Below are 10,515 nucleotides of genomic sequence, written 5' to 3'. Positions count from 1 at the left end.
TCTTCCGCACCAACGGAGGACCATCTGCGGATTCCTCATCAGAACATACGATTAGAGGAATTCCAGCAGAGGTTTCAACATTGAGGGGTCGAGGGTTGAATAGCGCCTTACCTGGCCGCCTGGCGCTAAGGATCTCGTGGCCTAGCGGGTAGACCTCCACGAACCGATCCGCCGTTTGTTCTAGGATGGGCAACTCGTTCTCGTCTAGAGCGCGAGTACCCATCCGAGCGGGACCGTCAGCCTCCCGCGGGTACATGAGCGACTGCAAGTCGTTCCCCTCTGAAATAAACAGGAAAGAAGTTAGAAGAGATTCTAAATTAACAAAAAGAAACAGAGCATACCGTAAGGAACAGAGTTCGAACCGTATTCAAGGAAGATTGGGATCTTTTGCGCATCCGCATCCTTCCACACCCGGCTCATCCCCAGCATCACCATCCCGGACTCCGCAAACCGGTAAACCGGAGATTGGACTCGGGATATCTTCGAAAACCATTCCGCCTCCTGGTAGTTGGAGGCGTGAAGGCTGGGAAGTGCTTGCCCATTCTTGAATTTCATGGCAAGGGGGATGGCGCGAGCGGAGATGTAGAAGAACTCTCGCTTCCACGAGCGAAGACTGCGCTCGGTTGCGCAAATCTTCAAACCCTTAATCCGGGTTATCAGAGTATACCACCCCTGGATGCACCTCCAGGAGTAGAAGGTCATCAGGCGGTCGACATAGGGCTCAATGCCCAGAATCCGGCACACCCACTCTAAGTGGCGAATCTTCGCGATCGCCATCGGGTGCACCTCGGTCAGGTGCACACCGTGCCTCTCCAGGACACGGTACACAAACTTTGTCAATGGGAACCTAAGATTCCCATAAACAAAGAATGCAGCATATACCCCGATCTTGCCTCTGGGGGGCATCATACACCGTCTGATGGGGTTCAGGAAACTCAGGCTCGAGAGACTCGAGCATGAACTTCCAGACGACGTACTGATACAGATCGACAGGCAGAGCACACTGGCACTCGCCAGCAGTACTCTTGTCATCGGCAAACACCCCAGCCTCCTGGGCTGTAGATTCGAGATCACGAGAAGACATATTGCAGATGAAAGAAGAAAACGATTTCAAGAGAATGCTCGACTGAAAGGTGAGTATTCGCCGGAAATCGTTATGAAGAAGAAGAGAAGAGTGAAAGTGTGGATTACAAAGAACCCTCTCCCCCTTTATATACTAATCGCAATTAATGCGATGAATTTAATGCGGAGGAGAGAGAAATTGAAGGTGCAATGAAACTATGGCACGTGGCAAAAAGCAAGCTGGCAACAGCTGTTGAAAGGACGCGTAACATTAATTTCGCGGCCACGCGCCCGAAAAATCGCGCCCACGCTCCTGAAAAAGCGTCTGGAATGACCATGTACTGTCACGTCACCATAACTTCCTGCACGTCCTGACACAGTCAGAAGAAACCGTCGCACGACGTTTCAGAGGTTTGGACTGTTCTTATCCTTTCACCAACCTTTCGAATTTCAAAAATTCAAAAAGATTCAAAAGTAAGCGGGAAAATACCCCTTACCTTGGCAACCAAGTAACCGTAAGACGGGTGCGGGTACAGTGTTAAGGCAAAACCCTTCACATACTTAGCACCTGCAGGGAATTGAAGCCAAGAATACCTCGGCAACCAAGTAACTATAAGACGGGTGCGGGTACAGTGTTAAGGCAAAACCCTTCACATACCTAGCACCCGCAGGGAATTGACGCCAGGAATACCTTGGCAACCAAGTAACCATAAGACGGGTGCGGGTACAGTGTTAAGGCAAAACCCTTCACATACCTAGCACCCGCAGGGAATTGACGCCAGGAATACCTTGGAAGTAAAGTAACCGTAAGACGAGCGCGGGTACAGTGTCAAGGCAAAACCCTTCACATACCTAGCGCTCCGCAGGGAATTGAAACCAAGAAGGATCTTCTGGGCAATGCTTGCGGAAACGGAAATAACATCCCCGCATAGCGTGAACGTCGAGAACTACATTGTTTGAAGCTCCAGGATGGAATTGGTGGTTTTAACTTAATTGATCACTATGTTCAAAACTACCAAAACCTCATGGAGAATCCACACAAGTGGGACTCAACGCTCCTGACTTGCGAGGAGGTTACAGACCTACCTGCATCATACCCAAAGATCAAGCAGGAAAGTCGGGAATTTCTGCAAGTGACAAGGACTTCCGCGGGAAGAATCCCCATGGAAAACCTTAAAACTAAACCCTTTTCAAAACCCTTTGCTTAAGTCCAAAAGTTCACCTCACTTTATTAAACATTCATGAGAAGAACATTGGACTGGGGGGACTTGAAGAGGTAGGTCCCAGCAGAGCCCAGTTGGACCCGCAAGACTCACCTTGAAGAGGGACGTCTGCGCAGAAACCAACTGGATCTGCAGGACCCACCATGCTCAGAGACGTGACGTCCTTACGCGCAGTACGCAAGCTGTTCCCGCAGGAAATGCCTCCCAATGGTGAAGGACTCTGCCTGTTCCCGCAGCTGCGGATACAAGCCATCAGGGAAGGCCACCCGCGCAGCAAGGCTACACGCACAAGGCACTTAGCTCTCATTCAGTGTCACCTGAAGGAATGAGCAAAGCCGGGAACAATCCCGCACAAAGGCGGGAGGGGGGAATACTCCCGCCCAACTAAGCCAGTCCGTACGATACGGGAAGATCTTCTGTACTGTACCTGATGAGGTATGGGCAAAAGATCTGACCAAAGATACGACAGCTTATTGACAACAGTATGGCGAGCAGCATGCTCTTGTACTGTATGTCACTATTAGCCGCTGCCTACTCACCAACTCCTGTCATACCACGTGCATAGCCTGCAGTTGGTGGAAAAGGAATAGTACACAGCAGGCCTGGTCACTGTCAGCCGCTGCCTACCCACCAACTACCAGCAGGGCACGTGCGTAGGCCACAGTTGGTGGAACAGTAACACTATTCAGCCGGCCACACCTCCTTGGAAACCTACCTTCGGCTATAAATACCCCAAATGGTATGATCATCTCATATCATCATATTATACCTGATATCTGCTCTAGCAATCTCTTAATATACATTTATATTTAAAGAGCAATCTAGTCTGATTCTCACGCCGGAGGGTGGTCACAAGGAGGAACCCCCCCCCCTCCCTTCTCAGTGACAAGCTCACGGTGTCTGTTTTGCAGGTTATCAGAAGAACCATCTTTACCGGGTCTAACCCATCGTGGGAAACATCTATCTAAACCCCAGGTTACCCGTAATCTGCCCGGGGTCTGGTTAGTGTTTCTTCAGAGAGTCATGTACAATTCTATTCCAGTATATATTTGATTACAAAAAGGAAAGAACTAAACAACATAGCTCCCACAAAATGAACTTCAAATTAAAGTGGTACATTAATGGCCAGCTCCGGGGCTGGGGACCGACCGGAGAATTCGGTCGATGGCGATGAGGTGGCGCGTGATGAGCGTCTCGTCGGTGATTGAAGCATGGGTCTTTTTGCTAGGCGAAGAAGTCCGCACGGTTCCCTTTGGAAGGGAACTTAAGTATAAACTCATATCCGCTAGAGAAGAGTTGTCTTTTAATAGTTTTCGGCCGGTTGTCGGAGATGCGAATAGAAGCAGTAGGGTTAAGAGAGCAAGACATGCAGCAGCAGTTCTAGCCATTTTATTAGAGAGAGAGAGTAATGGAGAGTTTGAAGATGAAGGAATATTAATTGTTGAATATTTATAGTGAAATAAAAGGAGTATCTTTGTGTACGTTTCTATAGGTGTGAATATGTGACAGAGAGATATGTCTGCACGAAGTTTGCTGAACTCAAATGTTGACTTTGTCTGTCTACGTTAATTAGGTGGTACACGCCTTTACGGCCATACAGGTCTACATTCTAACTATTTAATTAAGAGATCTATGAGATTGAGATTTTTCGAAGGGGTGGAAAAAAGAATTTGCTTGAACTCTACTTCTTAAGTGTTTTAAAAGTCGGTTCGTACCGGCCGGTTGAACCAATAATACCGGGGTTTGCAACCAAGCCAATATTTTGTGTCCGGTATTTGTGGACGGTTTGCTAGAACATCGAACCAACGGTGTTTTCTAAAATGCCGGTTTAAACCGGTTTTAAGTTCAAGAGATTTTTTATACTTTGCGGCTCGTATTTTCTAAAAATTACTTTTAACCTAGCAATTAACATTGAAACGAGTAAACTTTTGTGTTATATTTTGATAATCGAGTGTTCTTGTATTATTTTTTTTATTAAGAATTAACTTTTGGATTATATTTTATAATAAAATTATTTACTTTTTGATTATTTTTTTATTAAAGTTACATTTCTATGAAATTACAAGATAAACTATTTAATCTGGTTAAATATTTCGGTTCAACCGGTTATGTCAGTTTTTAGCTTGTATATATAAAAAACGCTTTTTAAAACATTGCTACTTTTAAACATGAATGAAAAATAAAAAAAACATTGGTAATGGTAGGTGTATTGACTATTGAGTATGAAAAACTGGATGTGATTTTTCTTTTATTTACGCGAGTCATATTCATAAACATTTTTATTTTATATTTATTTTTATTTCATGTTTAGTTTATAGGATAATATAAAAATCCATTGATTTTTAGTTTTTATATTTCTACTCATCGGACACTAAAATAAACGAAAATAGTAATAAATGCATTTGAAAATCATAGTGAGTCATTTTTAACAACCTAACACATATACGTGACACTACACAGTTGAGCCGTATACTACTAGAAAACTTATAGGTTTGCAACGCAAAAATGCGTTAGGAAAGGGTAACACACAACCAATTTCGATGCATTATAAAACATAAAAGAAACTACACTAAATCTCTTCTATGCTTTGCTCTACGTTTTATCCTTAACTAAAATGTATATAATTTGTTGAACTATCAAACATAAATTAGTTCATATAAGTCACGGCAACAAGATTTAAATACTTACGGAAAATGAAGATGCTAATATATATATTTGAAATACATGTTAGATTACGTTTGCATTATACTCTCTATTCCACCGACAGGTTATTAATAACAAAGGAATTTCGGTGACGACTGGCCGGTTCATTTGTTCCAATTTTCTTTGCAACTTCTCACGGACCAAAAGTCAAGGTTTTTGAAGTTGTGACCAACCAACCAATCTGAACCCATGTATCTTGATGACTCATGGCATAGGCAGCTTTGACCGTGCTCACGTTATCGCTTACTTCCTTGCATGATAGTCATGTGCCAATTTTCTGTATGTACCCTTATACTTAAAATTCATTTAATTGTTTATATATATAGAAAATGGTTCAAATAAGAATAATGAGTTTCCTATGAATGGTAAGAACCAATCAATTTTTGACATTTGACATTACAAATGATGATGAAAAAATAATTCTAGGAAACTATGTCAGTTATAATGATTAAAGAGTAACTCTAGGAAACTATGTCGGTTATTGGTGATTTTAAATCTCAACCATTGATTAACATAATCCAATGGCTATGATTTATTCTTAGTATTCCTAGAAAACTATCTCTTTTTATTTTAACTTACCCCTATATATATATATATATTCTAATAAAGTAAAATAATTGTGACACATGTCAGTTTGTGGTTAATCCTCACAATGTTTTTCCCTCCAAAACTAATATATGGCATATATAAGTAATTATTCAATTTTCTTTTACACTCCATTTATATTATATCTAATTAAATTATTCACTTTTCTTTAAACTCTATTTGTATTATATCTATCCACTTTTATATAAATAAATATTTACATATTATACTATTGTACATTGTTAGAATATATTCCATCAACAGAAGAGAAATGATTTTGAGGGGAATTTGATAGTGAACATTAACCTCAGAATGTCATGTGTCTAGAATTATTTTCTTTTATTAGTATAGGTAGATAAGACTGTTGTAATAGTTGAACAACAATGTGTTTATAAGGACAACATGAAAGCTGCTCAAAAGAAAAATCTGAAGTTTTTATTGTCTATGGCCGGGTATGGAATGTATAGTATTTTTGTGAAAGATTTTAGCTTCAATATAATATACCGATGGTAGAACAACTCATTCTCAAATTAATATTCAAATATATTTGATGACATAAAACGACTATTTGTAATACATTTTTACATAATATAAAAAGACTTAATTATATTTTTTTTATTTGTTTTAAATTATTCATTGTAATTCATACATTAATTTATCCCGTGTAACACACGGGTTTCTAAAGCTAGTATATATATATAGGTATTAGTTCTTTTCAGAAATAAACTTACAGCGAGAAGTGCGAGAAGTAATATTAATCAATCAGATTTTTTCTATTATTATTTTGATTTATTTATATTTAAGGTTATTTTTGTCAATTTATCCTAATTCTAATAATGGTAACTTATAATAACTAATATCTCTATTATAATTATTTATTACAAACATAAAAACTCCGGTCAATCCCTGTTAATGATGATTCCGATCCCTGTTAACCCAATAAACTCAATCCCTGTCAAATAGCTACATAAGATCCTAAATCAACATCGTTTCGATTTCGATTACAAATTAATTGTTAACGATGATTCTGATTTCGATTATGAGATTTACCAAGCGACTGTTATGCCTTATATTATTCCGCCCTAAATCAAGATCTAAACGATTCATGCTCCAGACGATGATACGTATATTCTCTATCAGCAACATCAGGTTCTAATCATTCCTTGTGTTTCCCAATTATGTCTAGCATGATAATTTTATTTATTAGTTTTTGATTAAATAAATGTCGAGATCGTTTATTGTTCCTCAAACTAATGCTGAAGTTTTGTAATGATTTTCAATTACTACAAATTTAATCTGATATCTTTTTAATGTTAGGGTTGATATTTTGTTATTATTTGTCAAATATTAATTCATTAATGCATACAAATCATTAACTGAATATACAACCATAAATGGATGACTATGAGTATAAAACTATTGGATATTCCTTAACTTATCATCCTCACCTCTTCATTATTCTCTTTAGATTACACAAAAAACGTAAGTAATATCCTTGTATAATTGTTCCTCTTATTTTCATTGTTCAATTGCCCTGTTTCTCTCTAATTGATATATTAACAGGTGCAATGGAAATTGGATCAAAAAACATGTGGGTCAGTCAAGCAGCGTATGGTCTAATGATTATGACGGTAAGTTACCTGACAGTGTATTGTTATCATTATTGTAGACATATTCATCTTATTATTTTTAAAAATCCATCGCACTTTGTTGTATTAATTTTCTGTCGTAGCGATATGGTGGCATGATTGACTCCATAAAGGATCGGTTTTAATGTGGGTATTTCGCTTCTTATATTTGTTGTAGGTTTGTATCTTATTATGTACGTAGGTGTGTTCGGTTATGTGTATCTTATCATGTTTGGTTGTCTGTTTGTGTATGTTCTGTATTGCGTCTACGTTTGCTTATTTGTATCATGTATGTCCATTGGTCCCTTTATGCCCATCTTTGATGTATGTAGGTCCATTTTTTTATGTTCTGTACTGTGTGTATGTGTATATGTCCATACGTATGTGTGTATGCGTGTTATTCATGTCAGTCCTCGTTTTATTTGTCGGTATGTATGCATATATGTTTGTTTGTGTGTCTGTATATATGTAGACCTGTATCTTGTATTTTCATTTTTTTTTGCTAAAGTAGCTTACTTATTTTTCTTGCTATTTTGTTTGAGTATAATTATTTTTACACGCGTTTACTCCTATGTTAACAGCAACTACGCATGCTCCTGAGGAGGTAACTGTGGTCACAGAGAAAGAACCCGCGGTCCTAGAAAATACATCCAATGATGTTCTTGATTTACAAGCCATAGTTACCGTAACTAACGAGCCAATATTCGGCCAGTCGACTGTTCAACAGGGAATGAACCATGAAGGTTAGACTTAATAAAGATTAATGTTTCCTGAGTTTCTTTAATGTAATGTCTGCTATCATCCCCCATTTATTTGTTTATAAATCGATTTTTTAATTAATCTTAAACGCAGAAGAGGTGCAACATGTGCATCCGAACTACTGCTACACACCTAATGGTACCAAACAATGGATTCCAGATGTTCCAGCTGATGAGAAACCTTATGTCGGACTACGTTTTAATACTTGGGATGATGTTGTTAATATGTACAAGGCATACGCTGCTAAAGCTAGTTTTGATGTAAGGATTTCAACCACAACACGGACAAAGGGTGTTATTTCTCATAAGTACATTGTTTGCAGCAAAGCCGGTAGCCCACGCTGTAAAGATGTGGATACCTTGGAAACTTCATCGTCATCTTCTAAGCGCCGCAACATTAATATCAAGGTTACTGGTTGCAATGCATGTATTAGACTTAAAGTTCCATCAAGCTTCGTGGGGTTCGAGATATATAACTTTTTAGAGGCTCACAATCATGGACTTGTCGATGATTTTAATATGGATCTAACTAGAGGAAGAAGACAACTACAGTTTTCAGAAAAGGAATTCATACATTGTCTTCAAACTACGGGTTTCGGTCCAACCGTTGCTCACCGTGTGCAATCAGCTTTGAAGGGTGGGCAACACTTGGTAGCGGGATCAAAGACCGACTTTAAGAACCATGCTCGCAATGTAAGGGGTGTTATTGTTGATGCGGATGCTCAAATGATTGTTGGTAGGTTTAACCACAACATGAGTAATTTGGAGGACTTTTTTTTCCTATACAAAGCTGTTGATGGTGTGCTATCGTCAATATTTTGGTCTTATGGCATATCAAGATGAAACTACAGTATGTTTGGTGAAGTTTTAGCTTTCGACGCTACATACAATACCAACTGGTAATGATTGTCGTATACTGTTTATTATTAACATGGTCATGTTTTTTTTACTAATCAAGTATTTTTTTTGTACTGTCATAATATGATTTTCGTTCCATTCACGGGCGTTGATTGCCACAAGAAATGCGTTACTTTTGGTGCTGGCTTGATACATAATGAGACAATTGACTCTTATAAGTGGTTACTAAATGCTTTTGTATCATCTCATGGCAAGCAGCCCCGCCTGGTGTTGACAGATCAGGACGCAGCTATGAAACAAGCAGTTTCCACAGTTTTGACTGAATCTACACACAGACTGTGCATGTGGCACGACACAAATAAAATACCTGTTAAGGTATATATATGCGTCTCATTAGAATGGTCAGATTCAGTTTAATAGACCGATGGGTTGATTGCTTCCTAACATTACATTTTTTTAATTCATAACTGTATATACCCTTTGGTTGATTTTTATTCAGTATACACACCTATTAGCAACTACAAGATGTTGTTACAATTTTGGATACTTACAATTCCCAATTCTGTTTAATATTGTGTACTTACAAATTTATGTTAGCATCCATTTATTAACCTGGTATGGTGCCTACCGCACCAAACATACTACTGAATTGATTTTTTTTTAAAGTTGAAGGGCGAGATGCAGGTTAATGAAGAAATCAGATGTCGTGTTAATAAGCTGGTTTGGAATGTATTCATCAAGCATGAGACGTTTGAGTCCAGATGGCATGAATTGATTGACGACTTCAACTTAAGCGAAAACAAATGGTTGAAAGACATGTTTGCAATTAGGGATAGTTGGGTACCCGCTTACTTTAGCGACTTGCCAATGTGTTGTCTGATGAAGACTTCATCTCGGTGTGAGAGTTCAAATTCACAATTCAAAGTATATTCTAGCCATGGAAACAACCTAGTTCAATTCATGAACTATTTTGAAATGGCTTTGAATGCTCAGCGTCAGGTGCAACGCGAACTACAGAATGATACCACAACAAAGAGACCGCCAATAGAGACCCGTTTGCCAATTGAGCGTCATGCTTCCTATGTCTACACTATAACAATTTTCAAAGAGGTTCAGAAAGAGATTACAAAGGGACTTTATCACTGTGCCCGTTCCCGTCTTGAGACTAAAGACGGACTAAACATTCACTACATCAATCACAAAGACAAAAGGAATGGTTTTGTTGGTGAATTTAAGGTTCTTATTTTATCACGAAAACAACTATCTTTATGCTTATCGTTTTCATAATTCAATGTCGTTAACTAGTCACCCTTTTTTATAATTTATTTTGCAGGTGTGTCACAATCCCATTGATGATACATTTTCATGTTCCTGTAAAGGTTTCACTCGTATTGGTTACCTGTGTAGACACATCTTCAAAGTCTTCCAAATCTAGCTAATAGATGAAATCCCGGAAAAGTACATCCCAAAACAGTGGAGGAGTGACGTCATACCATCGTCACTTTTCAAGATTGAATCAAGATACGGTGTACCGGTTGATGAAAGGTCAAAACTAAGGCATCAGTTTCTGTCTTTGCCAATCATTGCGCGGATCGAGCACGTGGTAACATAGACCTTCTACATTTCTTGGTCGACCAAATGCAACAGATGAAGAATAACATATGGGAAAAAATACCTACAGAACCGTCTTATAATAGC

Source organism: Bidens hawaiensis, unplaced genomic scaffold, assembly GCF_021521415.1.
Source record: "Bidens hawaiensis isolate Kalapana, Puna unplaced genomic scaffold, B.hawaiensis_p1.1 tig00012956_1, whole genome shotgun sequence".
Lineage (NCBI taxonomy): Eukaryota > Viridiplantae > Streptophyta > Magnoliopsida > Asterales > Asteraceae > Bidens > Bidens hawaiensis.
This window is presented reverse-complemented; position numbering follows the sequence as displayed.